Here is a 17,348-nt window from a genome sequence, read left to right as displayed (position 1 = left end):
TTTTTCATTATGAAGGCATCAAGTTGAAATAAAGCAAGAATTAAATTTAGAACATTTCCAATTTTGACTTGATGAAACAAGATTCAATGATATTCCTTGACAATGTCTTAGTAAAGATGAAAGCGCTTGGATTTCTGACTATCATTTGTCTATTGTATTTGCTTATATATATATGTAGTTTATATATATATATATAATATATATATAATATATATATATATATATATATATATATATATATATATATATATATATATATCGAACTACAAATGTCCTTTAATATCTAATTCGCTCTACCTCGGAGTTAATATATTTTTCATATATGCTTAACCGAGGGGGAATTTATCAAGCGATAATAGAATTGGCGATCGACAGGCACGAACCAGCGACCTCTCAATTCCAGGACTGGCAGTGAAGCCTTAAACCACTCCGACACTGCAAGAGATCTCTTGCGGTGTCGGGGTGGTTTAAGGCTTCACTGTCAGTCCTGGAATTGAGAGGGCGCTAGTTCGCGCCTGTCGATCGCCAATTCTATTATCGCTTAATAAATTCACCCTCGGTTAAGCATATATGAAAAATATATTAATTCCGAGGTAGAGTGAATTAGATATTAAAGGACATTTGTAGTTCGACGTATGTATATGAATCACGGTAATGTGATAGACTTATATTGTATATATATCTATATATATATATATATATATATATATATATAATATATATATATATATATATTATATATATATATATATATGATATATGTATATATATAAATATATTAATATATATATATAATAATATAAATAATATATATATATATATACTATATAATATAATATATATGTATAATATGTACTTATGCTATATGTAATTTCTACAAGCTTATGCAGACAGCATAGTTGCTACAGCATATCTCGTACAATACATATCTGCTAGGTTTAAATTAGGATAAAACAAATAACTAAAGAGCACAAATAACTTGTTTGTCAAGGCAACTAGAACCTCAAAATTTGGAGTTTCCATATTCCGTGGCTATTAACCCCTCCCCGCTACCCCTGCCTCTCAGATCTCAATCATCTTTGTCTTGGAGAAGATGGTTCTTGCTCTCTTCCTCTAACAGGACCCTGGTGTTGGATTAGCTGATTAACACCCACTGCACAGCCAGATGACACATTAGCGAGGAAAAAGTTGATGTGAGAGCTGACCCATCTTTCCAATGCTTGGTGCCAGAAATTGAGGAACAGCACCATGTGGTCAGCACATGGCCCCTGCATTTGTGACCCGTGTGTCAGACCGACAAGAGATTCCTCGAGAACCAGATTTGAGGCAGACAGCCTTCTTCCTTTGCCACCCCTTTTATCTCTTGACCTAGTGTCCACCAATCATAGCTTTGCACCACACTCAAGTGCCATAGTCTGTCGTCAGTAACCCACAGAGACGTCCTTGAGGACAAGGTAATGTGACACGTTGAGATTGCAGGTCATCATTCCTTCTTCTATTAATAATTTTCATCGTATCTTCTCTGTCCATACCTGTTGGTAGATTATTATTGTTCATTAATGAAGTGTTATTACTGTCTTTTATTTGACTATCTTCTGTAAATATTTGAGAAAGGAATTCCCTGCTTCAGCAGAACCTCCTAAGTGGTAAGATCTATTCATCAGGTAACTTCTTGACTGTATCATTGCAGATCAAACCTTCTGCTGTGAACCAATTCTGCCCAGTTGTATGCTCTCGTTGTGCATGCTAAGACAGGCGTGTTTTTGTAGAGTCTCCTTGCGCTGAGTGCCAAGAAGGCCCTCTCACCTATAGAGGTATTCACATATCTTGTCAGCTCCTTCAATATTGCAGATTTATGTTCTGCTTGTGTTTTCTCCCCCTTTTAATGTAATTGTTATCACGTGTTTTCTCAAGTATCACCCATTGCTGTAATATATCAGGCCTCTAGAAGACCTCCAAAACCTTGAATTAATTGTCAATACATTCTTGTCATTATCTTGAGATTTTTTCTTATAATTATCTGTAGAATTGATTGATTGAATGATATTGCTCCTTTGCTCCCTGTGCCAATGAACTAAAGAGCCCACATTCACATATAGCATTTTGCAACCTGGCCTAATATATCTTGCAGAATATTGCAAAATATATCATTTGCAATATCTTCATTTGCATTTTCTAAAGGAATATTGCAAGATTGGGACAAACCTGATTCTTGAACAAAGAGATATCATACATATAATCAGACAGAAAGGTACACTAAGAAGTATTTCATATCATGTCACACCATTGATAGAATCGTTCATGAATGGGAATTCATAACTAACCAGAATAAATTGGATATGACTGAAAGTGAACAATGTTTTATCTGCCCAGACGAAGAATTGTTATTCACACGTTTACTGCTATTGTTTATTAGAAAATTTTCATGTCTTAAGTGATAGGACTTAGCTGGGTAGTGCAGTGAAGCCTTAACAGAAGGTAAGGTGCGACTGATTCTCACATAAGTGTTTTGGGCAATTTGGAGTCTGAATAGATAGGACACCGATTCTAGAAACCAGTCAGGAACGACAGGACGTGTAGATTGATCATACCATGAGTAACCAGTTAGTGAGTTAGGCATACACTTGGTCTTGCTAATGTCAGCTTCCACAGTTCATTTACATGAGTAGAAATTTTTTTTGAAGACTACTGAATTGATTTTGTATACATGCAAACCATTGAGGTAACCTGAGTTGTGTTCTTGACATTAGTATGAGTCTCTTAGCATCTCAGAAGGTGGATACATGTCTAGAATTAAAAGCTGTGTATGCTCTGAATGAAGTGAGCATGCACATAAGCCCATAAAACTTGGAAATTCCATTATGCTCTCTTACCAAAATGATCGTTCACGCATTTCATTCATCTCATTCATTCGTTATATAGGTCGCATTTTCCTTGTAGGCAAAAAAAAAAAAAAAAAAAAAATTTAATGCAGGTAATTTCATTGGTTGATTAACTTACATGTTCCACGAATTTTAGGTAAGAACGTACATGCAGACAACCTGCTCATGATAGTTTCCACATTACTAAAACTCCAGAGAGGTTTACACCCTGTTATTTTGATTGATTATTGATTGATGAACACACTAATGATGAGCCCCTTTTTATTCATTGATGAATGCACTCAGGATAAGTTCCTTTGACTGACTGATGAACACTCATGATGAGCCCCTCTTGACTAATTGGTGAGCACATTCATGACATGCCCCTCTTGATTGACTGATGAACCCATTCATGACGAACCCCTCTTGATTGAACCTTGATTGAATACCCTCATTACAAGCCATTTTAATTAGGACAAAAACAGTGAGTTCTGCAGTACCCCCTACCACATTGGTTACTCTTCTTGCACTGAGTGCCAAACTTGATTGTTTTGAGATTTCTATGGAACACCTCCTCCCCCTACACAAGGCACATTGAATGCCTAGGGTATTTTGATTGATTAATTGGTTCATGATTGATTGAACCTATAACCTCTGCGCTATAGCCATAGTACTGTCTGTGTGCATGCTATGCTCATTCCTTGAATAAACTTGAGTTCTCTGGAACATGCATCCTGAGTGCCATTTAATGAAGTGCCAATACCCATGCCGGTGCCTGCACTGTCTAACTCTGAAGCAACATGTCACTCAAAGAGCACAGAGCCATCATGGATCTGAGGAAGAAAGCAAGCTAAAGTAAATGGAGCTCCAGTGGGCTGACGAGCGGCCTAAGCTCCTGAAGGAGGAACAACAACAGAAAAGGGAAGATGAAAGAAAGAAAAGGGCAGAAGAAAGAAAGAATATTGTAAATCTAGCCACCTGGGGCTAAGCCAGTCTCAACAGGTGCAGGTCCCAAGCCTGGATAAATAGGGAGGGCTTGTGTCAGGGAGGGAATCCAACTGTAAAAACCCACGCCAGAACCAATGAAATGAGTCGTGATATTAATGAGAATAGTGCTAGGGCATACTCCATAAATGACGCACAGACACATCACCCTAACTCTGTGACATGGTGAGGACTACTGCGTTATGAGCGGGTGAAGCTAAAGAAGCGAGCTCTAAATGTGATCAGAATAAGCCAACTCAATATCAGGTCTATAACAGAAAGAGGAAGAGAGTCGGCGGAGTTGATGAGGATAAAGAGAGTGGATATTTTTTGTGTGCAGGACACTCGATGGAAGGATAATAAAGCCAAAGAGCTGGGGATGGCTACAAGCTAATCTATAGTGGAGCAAATGAGCAGGGTAGGAATGATGTTGGTGTAGTGCTGTGATGGAAGTGAGTTGAAAGAATGACCATATTACAAGAGTGAAGATATGTTATGAAGGGGAAACAATGAACATTATTAGTGCTTATGTTCCACTAGTGGGCTGCACAGAGGAAGAAAAGAGCTGTTTTTGGAATGAAATGGAAAGGTAACACAAGAACTGGAAGAGCAGGAGAGGATTGTAGTGGGGGCAGACTTTAATGGACATGTCGGAAGTGAAAATGATGTAATTGAACATGTGCATGGAGGACACTGGATTGTGGAGAGAAACCCAGAAGGAGAGGGTATAGTAGACTTTGCCATGTCTAATGATATGGCATTAGGGAACACGTTCTTCAAAAAGAAGAGGGGGCACTTGATAACATACAGGAGTGGTAGTAGATGCACACAAATAGATAGCCTACTTTACAACAGATCAAAACTGGTGGAAATTAGGAATTGTGAAGTTATCCCAGGTGACCACATGACCCCCCCAACATAGGGCCCTTTGTATGGATTTGAAGATGTAAAGAGAAAGGAAAACAAAAACGAATTGGGGAAAGAAAATCAAGTGGTATAAATTGTTAGGGAGGGGTAATGATAAGAAGAGAGAGTTTAGGAGAAGATTGCTGGGAGAGGTAGAACTGGGAATTGAAGATGTGGGAGAATGGTGGAGGCATAATGCATCAGTGATTAGAAGACTTGGAAAGGAGATACTAGGGGAAACATCTGGAATAGTATGGGAGGAAAAAGAGAACTGGGAGGAAAAAGAGAATTGGTAGTGGGGGGAGGAGGTTGGGGAAGTTGTGAAGGGTAAAAGGGAGGCAAAGAAGAGATCCGAAGAGTCATGGCTGGAGGAGGACAGAGAAAGATTAAGAGAAAGAAACAAAGAAGTAAAGAGGGTGGTAGCTCAAGCTAAGGGAAGGGCAAATGAGGAGGTTTATATTGAACTGGAAACCAAGGAAGGTTTGAGTAAGATTTTCAAACTGTCAAAAGTAAGAAATAAAAGAACGAAGGGCATCACTCATATTAAGCAAATGGAAGATAGGAATAGTAGGGTCATAAAAAAGTAAGAAGACATCCTGAAAAGATGGAAAGAGTATTTTGAGCAGCTGCTAAATGAAGAAAATGAAAGACTTGTAAGAGAGGATGGACAAGTAAACATGGGAATGGTAATGGGGATATCTAGGGATGAAGTGATACGAGTCTTAAAAAGAATGAGGAATGGGAAGGCAACAGGACCTGACTTAATCCCAGTCGAAGTTTAGAAAGCTTTAGGAGAGGAAGGGGTAGATATCTTGAATGATCTGATGGTAAAAATATTTGAACAGGAAAAGATACCAGAAGAACGGCAGGAAAGCATATTGATATCTATATTTAAAGGTAAAGGTAATGTCCAGGAATGCAGTAATTATAGAGGTATCAAACTAATGTCTCACACATGGAAGATTTTGGAAAGAATAATAGATGGCAGGCTGAGGAAGTGGCACAACGGATAGAATATTTTGCATAAGGGGGCTGATGGAGAAATTCAGAGAAAAACAATGAGACCTGCATCTGGTATTCATAGACCTTGAAAAGGCCCATGACAGAGTGCCAAGGCAAGAAATATGGAGATGTTTTAGGGAGAAGATGGTGCCAGAAAAATGTCAGAATTATTCAAGAGATGTACAGGAATGTGTATACTAGAGTGAGAAGCAGTGTTGGAGAGACAGATGGATGTGGGATAGGAGTTGGATTACACCATGGATCGGCACTTAGCCCATCCATTTTCAAGGTCATGATGGATGTAATGACCAAGGATGTTAGAGAAGCAGTGCCATGGTGCATATTATATGCAGATGGTATTGTGTGCTCAGAGGGCAGGGAGGAGTGAGGAGTTGGAGGGAAAGTTAGAGAGGTGGACTGCAGCACTTGAGAAGAGAGGAATGAGAATAGGCAGATCAAAAACCAAAATATCATAAGATTGGGTGGGGAAGAAATAAAGCCAGTACAAAAGTTCAAGAGGTGAGACATCGAATTCAGGTCGGATGGAATAACTGGAGGTCTGCATCAGGGGTCCTCTGTGACAAGAAAGTTCCTTTGAAATTGAAGGGAAAGTTCATAGAATGGTGGTCAAACCTGCAATGTTATATGGAAAAGAAACAGCAAATATGAGGAAGACTGGGTAGAAGATGGATGTAGCAGAAATGAGAATGTTTAGATGGATGTCAGGAGTAACAAGGAAAGATAGGATTAGAAATGAGTATATAAGAGGATCTGCAAAGGTTGTTGAAATATCAAAGAAAATACAGGAAGAAAGACTTCGATGGTATGGACACCTGTTACGAAGGGAGGAACATCATGTTGGAAGACATATGATGGAAATGGAAGTGCGGGGTAGAAGGAAGAAGGGAAGACCAAGAAAGAGATGGTGTGATTGTGTAGGGGAAGATATGTTATGGAAAGATATTAACGAGAACGATGCACAGGATAGTCATCGATGGAGACGACTCATTCATAACAGCGACCCCATGTAAAAATGGGTTAAAGCTGGAAAGAATCAAAAGAAAGAAAGAATATGGAAGAAGAAAGACAAGCAAGAGAGGAAGAACGACGTCATAAGCTCACCCTCTAAAAGAAGGAACTAGAGCTCGAGCAAGCAAGACAAGCTGCCACCACAGCCCAAGTTAGCACTCTTTTGTCCAGTCCAAAACCCTCCACACATTCCCATTCCTCCCTACCTCTCATCCAACTATTGATCCTTAAGTGGGCTGAGGACGAGCCCTAACCAAGGCTTGATCACATGGAAGACCTCGTAATGACTTAATCCCCTTCTGCCACCAAAATCACCTTACTGCTCATTAAACATTTGGACAACAAAGCCTTGGCCTCCTTCTATGCCTGAGACATTGGGCACGAGGGTGGCCTGAATGAGGTACAAGTCATGATCAAAATGTATGAGATTGAGACCAAATGCTGGAGACAATGGTGGTGCCAATGCCCAAAGGAGGCAGGTTAGACCTGGTTCAAATTGGTGTATAAGACCAAAGCCTACAATTCCTGGTTGGAAGCCCTAGAGTGCAGGAATTTCCAAATCCAATAACCTCGTGTCTTTTCTGTGTGGGCATTGTCCTGAAGCTCTCAGAGCATGCTGCCAATTCGTAGATGAGTGAGACACCTTCCACTCTGACATGAGTTTCCGGGTCACATTTCCCAAAAAAAAGGCACACTTGTATGCCAGTATTGCAGGATGAGTGTCTAAGGCCAATGCGCTGTCGATGCAACCCTCCAAGCAAGCTGGTGGGACCCCTCTCGACAGGAAGTCTGTTTCCAGCACTGCCATGTCCTCCTCAAGGTCTGCCCCAGCTGCCGCCTTGCAAAGTCTAACTACAATGCCTTCTGTGTAGACTGCAGCCAGAAGGGCCATCAATCCACCACCTTCTGAGGACACAAGAAGTGCTCGCCGATGAAGGCAATCATAAATCTTGCCCTAGGTGGCCGACCCATCAGAGGGGCAACCAGATCGTATGTGCTTCTCGCATCCCCCAGCGGTTCCTCACCGCCCCAAGAAAGACCAAACCTAGTTGACACGGGTGCATCTGTCAACATCATTGCCAGAGTTCAGGTGCCACTGGGTGCCACTATCAATGAAGATGAACAAGTGAGGGTGGGCTGGCTGAATGACCGAATCGAGATGTCCCAATGGTGCATTAGTAGGGTATTAACCGGCGATCAACCCGTGAAAGCAAACGCCTATTTATGGTGGTTATGTTGAGCTCCAGGACCTGCCCTCTCCTCCTGGGCTAAGGCATCTAGAACTTCCTTGGCCTGCAGGTACACTTGCCCCCACTGCCAGATGAACCTTCTCCCAGCCCCAACGACCCTCGCCAAGCTGGTCTTACCCTTACGCTGCTACCCACCTGCAGTGCCCGTTCTCATAGTCATGTAGCCAGATGCTTCTGCCCCAGGCCTGTGCCAGGAGGAACTGATAAAGGCACGGAAGGAAGACCTTCACTTACAACACCTCAGTACTGACCCCCAAATGATGGAGTAAGAACTTCTGGGTCCTGGGAAGAACACTTGACCAGGTAACCCAGGGACAGCCCAAACCTGCCTAAAGTAATTCAATAACTAGAAGTAGTACCTCATGCCCTTCAGCCAAAGCTCCTCCAACTAGCTCACGATGGGATTGGAAGACACTTCAGAGTCACAAGTATTCTGAGGGCCCTGACAGGGAAATTTTTTTGGCCTGACATGAGAAAGTTGATAAAGGCTTACATATCCTTGTGCCCAACATCACAGATCACTGGACGCTCTAATGAAGTCTTCCCCTAGGCATACATGATAAACATTCCCTCCATTGGCATTCACTTTAAGGATGTTGCCATCTACTATTATAAACCCCAAGGGTGCATCAAGACTGATCAAGGGTGACACTTCATGTCACAGGAGTTCTGAAGCAGTATGACAACCCACAGTGTCTAGCACATGCACAGCATGACTTACCATCATGAGAGCCAAGGAGTAGTGGAGTGTTTCCACCAAACCCTTGGCACCACCTTAGCTAAACTTGAGCATGAAGGGGGAGGATCTTGGGAAGAGAACCTCCCTTACATGCCCTTTATAATCAACCAGGCTCCATCAGAAATGCTATGGTGCAGTTCCTTCAAATTCCTGTGTGCCCATTTAACCTGGGGCCTCCTAGACGTACTGTGCAAGGCCTTGTTCAAACCAGAATGTGCTAAGTGGGCAGAGGAACTTCCCAATATATCCAGAAGAAATTTTGAGCTGCTTGGGAGGATGTGCAAGCTACGAAACAGGCCACACAGGAATGGGAGGAACTAAGATTAAATAAAAGTGCAACGGAACGTGCCTGTGAGGTTGGCGATGAAGTCTTGGTCTTCTGTACTAGTGGCACATGTCCCCTAAAGTCCAGTTAACGGAAACCCACAGAGTCTTGTAGAAGTGAGGAGCCATGAACTACCTGGTGGGCTGGAAAGAGGTGCATGAAATGGCTACACATTAATATGCTGAAGTACTACCATTGCTGGAAACTGGAACCAATAAAGAATTGTGTCGCATACCTGGACGACATCTGAAGTTACACAACAAGCGAAGTTGGTCATCAACCTGAAGAAGTGCAAGTTTGGTATAGGTGAGTTTACCTACGTCAGTCATCAGGTTAGCAGTGGCAAATTGATGCTAAAGGATGCCAATGTCAGAGCCATCAGAGAGATGCCTTATCCAAAGATGAAGAAAGATGTGCAGTGATTTTTGGGAATGGTGAAATACTTAAGGAGGTTCGTCCCAAATTTTGCTGACTTGGCTACACCCATCACTAATCTCTCCAGGGGAAACCAAACCTCCCGATGCATGCCAGTGTGCCATAAGGCATACTACCATTTAATGCCATACTCACCAGTCAACTTGTTCTTCACACCCCAAACTATGAGCAACTATTCTATCTGGCAGTTATGCTAGCGATGTAGGGATTGGCGCTATTATTCCAAATCAGCGCAGACCAGATACAGCATGATTGAAAAAGCTCCTTGGCATGATCCTTGCTATGAAGCAATTTGAATATTGTCATGCAGATCATAAATATCCCTTGACCATCCTCATGGACCATAACCCCCTCAAGTATCTCACTGTGTTCAGAAATCAAAATAAAAGGCACCAGCAATAAGATTGCCGATTTTCTATCCAGACACTATGTGACAACCCCAGAACTACAGATGAGGCTGGCCTACTTCCCAAGGGCAGTGCCCAGGTCTCCTATTTCTGAATGTAACCCCCGAGATTACTTCCTTCTTTGATGCTATCTTATCTCTTATCCGTGATGAAATCATAGTCATGAATGTTGTTGGACCCTCAGCTCTCAGGCACAGTGCCAGCTGCATTTAGTACTGTGGCACCCCTTGATGTAAGCCCATGCAGTACTTCCAATTGAATGCATTGTATTTGCAAAACTAACAGCATAACTTCACAGCATTGATGTAACTGAACTAACACAATAAAGAATAAATTTTGTTAACCTACTAAACATAGTTTTAGAAAGTATGATTAAGCCATGACCACGACTAATTGAGCCATTATCAATTACACACAACATACAGCTAAATTCATAGAGATGTTAGAATTGACTACTTTGTACCTGCGTTTCTGTAACTGATTGACGATCAAAAGACTTTATTGAGAGCAGTCAACATTATTCTATTATCGTCAATGTCAGCGCTGAAATTTGTAAACTTGATTTAACTGAATAAGGCATCCGAGAGGAAGAGAATAAGATGAGGAATAAGTTTATGTAAGCGAGTTGCTGAGGTAGACAAGCTCGCTCAATTAAAGGCATAACATGTCTTCTTGTTGATGAAGCTATTCTACATAGGTTATGCAGACAGCATGATTGCAACTGCATATTTCATACAAAGCAAGCCTAATGGCTTCAACTTAGAATAAAACGAATAAGCAAAAAGCACAAAGAACTTGTTTGTCAGGTTAAACTAGACCGTCCAGATTTAGAGTTTCCCTATTACTCGGCTAATACATGCCTCCCTCCTCTAACCCCTTAATCTTAATCTTAATCTTCTTTTCCTTGGAAAAGGTGATTCTTGCTCTCTCTTCCTCTCTCACAGGAGCCTGGTGTTGGGATTAGTGGATTAATGCCCACCAGCATAGCCAGAGGACACCATTTGTGAGGAGACAGTTGATGCATGAGCTGAATGGACTTCCCAGGGATTGGTGCCAGAAATTGAGGAATGGCATCACATGGTCATCACATGGCCCCAACTCCAGTCATGCATTTGTGACCTGTGGGTCAGACCCCATAAAAGAGCCACTGAATGCGCCCGGCCTCGAGACCGACTAGAGATCCCGTGAGAACTAGTCAAGAGGCAAACAGCATTCCTCCTTCATCAGCCCTTTTACCTCTTGACCTCTTGTCAACCAGTCATAACTTTGGCAGCCATCCCACCCCGCCCCCAATCCACACCCAAGTGCCAAAGTCTGTCGTCAGTAAACCACAGAGACATCTTTGAGGACAAGGTCATGTGAGACATTGGGATTGCAGGTCATCTTTACGTCCTCTATTACTCATTTTCATCGTATCTACCTTTCCTATGCCTGTTTGTTAATTTTTATTGTACATTAGTGAAGTGTTATTATTGTGCTTTTATTTGAGAATCCTTTGTGAATATTTATAAAAGAAAAATTCTCAATTCTTGACAGTACCATTGCAAATCAAACCTGACACTGTGAACCGATTCTGCCCGGTTGCATGCCCTCTTCGTGCACGCTAAGATGGGTGTGTTCTTGTAGAATCATCCTGCATCGTGAGCCAAGAAGGTCCTCTCTCCCATAAAAGTAATACACATAACCCTTCAGCCCCTTCAATATTGCAGATTCCAGTTCTGCTTGTGTTTTACCCCCTCTTAAATTAATTGTTATCAAGTATTTTCTCAAGTATCACCCATTGCTGTAATGTATCAAGCCCCTAGCAGCCATCCACACTCTTGAATTAACCCTTAAACGCCGAATGGATGTATTAAACGTCGAGTCAAAATCTCCCCCGATTTCCGAATGGACATACCATACGTCGGCTCAAAAAAGTTTTTTTTAAAATTTGCGGAAAAATACTTATAGGCCTACCAGCCAAAAACTTTTGAATCACGCACCTTGGGGGATGCTGGGAGTTCACGGATCAAGGCGTTGTTTTGTTTACAATCGTTACGCAGGCGCGCAAGCGCGAATTTCTTTCTTATCGCACTAAAAAGTATCCGTGACACATCTCAAAAAATTATTTTGTCACTTTGACATAATTTTTGCACCGTTTTAAATTATCTGTTACATGAAGTATTATATATGAAAATGTGCGCAATTTCATTTAAAATACAACAAAAAAATACTCATGATTGTAAATTTTATCAGTTTTGAAATATTTCCATATAAATAACGATAAGTGCCAAAATTTCAACCTTTGGTCAACTTTGACTCTACTGAAATGGTAAAAAAACGCAATTGTAAGCTAAAACGCTTATATTGTAGTAATATTCAACTATTTACCTTAATTTTGCAACAAATTGGAAGTCTCTAGCACAATATTTCGATTTATGGTGAATTTATGAAAAAACTTTTTCCTTACGTCCGCGCGGTAACTCTTCCGAAAAAAATCATACATGCGATTGTGGTAATGTTTGCACCATTTTAAAATTAGCCGTTACATAAAGTTTTATATATGGAAATGTGCGCAATTTCATGCACAATACAACTAAAAACAACCCATGGTTGTAGCTTTTATCAGTTTTGAAATATTTTCATATAAAAAATGATAAGTGACAAATTTTCAACCTTTGGTCAATTTTGACTCTACCGAAATGGTCAAAAAACGCAATTGTAAGCTAAAACTCTTATATTTTAGTAATATTCAATCATTTAACTTCATTTTGTAACAAATTGGAAGTCTCTAGCACAATATTTCGATTTATGGTGAATTTATGAAAAAAATAACATTTTCCTTACGTCCGCGCGGTAACTCTTCCGAAAAAATCATACGTGCGATTGTGGTAATGTTTGCACCATTTTAAATTAGCCGTTACATAAAGTTTTATATATGAAAATGTGCGCAATTTCATGTAGAATACAACGAAAAATAATTGAAGGTTGTAGCTTTTCTCATTTTCTATATATTTGCATATAAATCACGATAAATAGAAAAAAAACCACGTTCGGTCAACTTTGACTCTACCGAAATGGTCGAAAAACGCAATTGTAAGCTAAAACTCTCATATTTTAGTAATATTCAATCATTTACCTTCATTTGGCAACAAATTGGAAGTCTCTAGCACAATATTTCAATTTATGGTGAATTTATGAAAAAAACTTTCCTTCTCTCCGCGTGCGGATTCTCCGCCATAAATCTCCGAATTGCGTACATCGAATTCTCGGAAAATTTGCTCCGTTTCATATTAGGCATTTCATAGAGTTTTATATATGAAAATGTGTGCAATTTCATGTAAAATAAAAGGAAAATTGAAGGTTGTAGCTTTTCTCATTTTCGAAATATTTGCATATAAATCACGATAAATAGAAAAAAAACCACGTTTGGTCAACTTTGACTCTACCGAAATGGTCAAAAAACGCAATTGTAAGCTAAAACTCTTACAGTATCGTAATATTCAATCATTTGTATTCATTTTGAAACAAATTGGAAGTCTCTAGAACAATATTTAGATTTACGGTGAATTTTTGAAAAAAACATTTTTTTACGTCCGTGCGTTACGAATTCGTACATAATTTTGTGATAATATTTTTCTGGTGTTGCTTTTATTGTTTTACAATGTATTATACATCAAAATGATTGAAATTTAGTGTACAATACAACGAAAAAAAAGAAACTCGTTAGCTTTTACCGTTTTTTGCACAGCGTGATTTTAATACAATTATGTATGAATTTTTTTTTTTTTTGCTACCATATATCGCATTATTTATATATGATAATGATATTATTTTTCATTTCTGAAGATTGCATACTAAATTTTAGGCAATGAAAAAAAGGAGCCAAAAATGAACTCTTAATCTTCAAAACTAAGCGCGTTGTGATTTTTTGAAAAAATTATTTTTTCCGCCTCCGCGCTCACTCAAAACCGGCTCCGGCATTCGGGGGAGTTTTTTATTTTTACCGCTTCGGCGTTTAAGGGTTAATTGTCAATACATTCATGGCATTATCTTCAAACTTTCTCTTAAAATTTATTGAATGATTGTATAATATTGCTGCCTGCGGATGCATAGTCAGATGTGACCCCACCGCCTCTTTGTACCAATGAACTTAAAAACCCGCATTCCCACACACACACACACACACACACACACACACACATATATATATATATATATATATATATATATATATATATTATATATATATATATATATATATATATATATATATATATATGTATATATATATATATATATATATGTACATATATATATATATATATATATATATATATATATATATATATATATATATATATATATATATATATATATATATATATATATATATATATATATATATATATATATATATATATATATATATATATATATATATATATATATATATATATATATATATATATATATATATAGAATGTTGCAGCTTTTTGGATCTGTCCTCGATTACTTTTGGAAGGATTCTTTGGATCATTCACCCTGTGATCCTTCTTCGGGCCTTCATCATTACCCTTCGTTCGGTTACAAAGCCAAAGAGACCTCACTGTGATTTGGAAAGGTCGATACCCATCTTTATATATTGAATTCGTCAATTTTATTTGGATCACGGATTTTGAATCCTGTTTTGGGCCCTAGTACCCCTTACTACCCTGATTTATCCACCAGATGTGGAGTTTGGCATTGACCTTCAAGAGGAGACCCTTAAAGTCATATGAAAAAGTCGTTAAGGATATTAGCTTGTAATTTGTTAGGTTATTCTTTCTTTTTGTTTACCTCCTCCTTTCTGGACCCCCTCAACTATTCGGTATATGTGTGTTGATATATATATTTAATTGTGTAGGTGTTTTCTTTCGCAAGTTATTAAGAGCGAGTGTATTCATACATTTTTGTATTGTAGAGGTTCAGGTGTTATTTCTGTTTGAGACTTATGTATTAAAATTAAGTATTTTTCTTAGTATTTTCTTTGCCCCCTTGAATTGATTTTGCACACAGTATTGTAGTTAGATACTATTCCACCCATTGTGGACTTAGTATTGAGTATTGTGAATACTATTTGTTGAGTTGAAATTGTGTATAGTTTGGTGGTGAAACCAGCCATTAAAGTGACCAATCAGGGGCGGCCTCCATCTGATGTAAACGACCCTCCCAATACCACAGCCCGACCGGTTTCTAATGTCTGTAAGCAGACACGGGTGCAACTAATATCAACAGGGAGAAGGCTTCACTCAGGATCAGCTCCTCTCCCACTAGCAACCTGTGACCCTTTTAACCATTCTAACCAGATTAAACCTACCCCGTCCTTACGATAGTCTATAAGGCGGCAGAAACTTTGACTCCCTTTGCAAACTTCTGGAAGATTCTCTTGCCTCCTGACAACCAGAAACTCTACAAAAGCAACGCCATGTTTAACTTTCATTTGAGTGTATAAGAATAAACAGTGGCAAAACTCAGAATGTGGGCCTTTCATCTTGTCCAGATCACGCACAGTGGCCAGCGTTTGGCAGATATCAGTACTTGAAGAATAGGAAGAACTGAAGAGACTTTTTATAAAACCTAGTCAGCTGATACTGCCATTCTTTTTAACAGAACCCATTTCAAAGAGGGTCTACTTCCTACAAATGATAATAATAATAATAATAATAATAATAATAATAATAATAATAATAATAATAATAATAATAATAATAATAATAATAATAATAACCAACCCAACAGAAACCAAAACAGCAACCTCCTTGGAAAAGGCGCCTGGAAAAGCAAATCATGGTGATGAGATCTGACTTGAGTAAACTGAAAGAGATGGCAGAAAAAAGGCTAAGAAGCAAGAAAACAAGGGAGGAACTCAACGAAAAATACAAAGTACAAGAGAGGGGACTAAACAACACAATAGAAGATGTAAAACAGAGGCTTAAGGCCAAAGCACATAAGATCCAACGGTACATGAACAGGAATAAGGGATACCAACAGAACAAACTATTCGGAACCAACCAGAAAAGACTATACAGCCAACTAATAGGGGAAGACAACCACCCAGAAATTCCTGAAGCCGAACCAAGTAAGAGACTCTGGGAAAACATATGGAGCAATCCGGTATCACACAACAAACATGCAACATGGCTCCAGGAAGTCAAGGAAGAAGAAACAGGGAGAATAAAACAAAGATTCACAGAGATCACGGCAGACACAGTCAGACACCAACAAACAAGAAAAATGCCAAACTGGAAAGCCCCAGGTCCCGATGAAGGTCCATGGATACTGGCTCAAAAAAAACTTCAAGGTCCCCTACACCCACGAATAGCAGAACAACTCCAGCATTCTATCTCAAATCACCAAGCACCCAAATGGATGACCACAGGAAGAACATCCTTAGTACAAAAAGACAAGAGTAAGGGAAATATAGCCAGTAACTACCCTATCACCTGCCTACCAATAATGTGGAAGTTACTAACAGGTATCATCAGTGAAAGGCTATACAACTACCTAGAGGAGACAAACACCATCCCCCACCAACAGAAAGGCTGCAGAAGGAAGTGTAGGGGCACAAAAGACCAGCTCCTGATAGACAAAATGGTAATGAAGAACAGTAGGAGAAGGAAAACCAACCTAAGCATGGCATGGATAGACTATAAGAAAGCCTTCGACATGATACCACACACATGGCTAATAGAATGCCTGAAAATATATGGGGCAGAGGAAAATACCATCAGCTTCCTCAAAAATACAATGCGCAACTGGAATACAATACTTACAAGCTCTGGAATAAGACTAGCAGAGGTTAATATCGGGAGAGGGATCTTCCAGGGCGACTCACTGTCCCCACTACTCTTCAATCTTACCGTCTAGGTCATCAAACATACTACAATAAAAATTATGGTAAAAAAAATGTTAATTTCGCTGATAGTAAAGAATTCTGACTACCTAAATACTGGTGGTTTTAGTCACAAACAATTGCAAACCTTATATCAAGAGATATTTATATGATATCTTTTTAAAATCTAGGCTTGGCGAATAACCATGATATAGGTTTAATAATAAATGTTAAGAAATGGTTATCAAAATTGATAGGTTCTTGCATTTACTCCATTGACCACCCATTCCTCTCTTTCTGTTCTTTATGTCGTAAGTATGTTTTATTCTGAACTTTACATCATAACGCTTGTCTCTCCTTATACATGCATATATATATATATATATATATATATATATATATATATATATATATATATATATATATATATATATATATATAATATGTATATATATATATATATATATATATATATATATATATATATATATATATATTATATATATATGTATATATATATATATATATATATATATATATATATATGTATATATATA

The sequence above is a fragment of the Macrobrachium nipponense genome, chromosome 41, assembly GCF_015104395.2.
Source record: "Macrobrachium nipponense isolate FS-2020 chromosome 41, ASM1510439v2, whole genome shotgun sequence".
NCBI lineage: Eukaryota > Metazoa > Arthropoda > Malacostraca > Decapoda > Palaemonidae > Macrobrachium > Macrobrachium nipponense.
Note: the sequence above shows the minus strand (reverse complement) of the source record.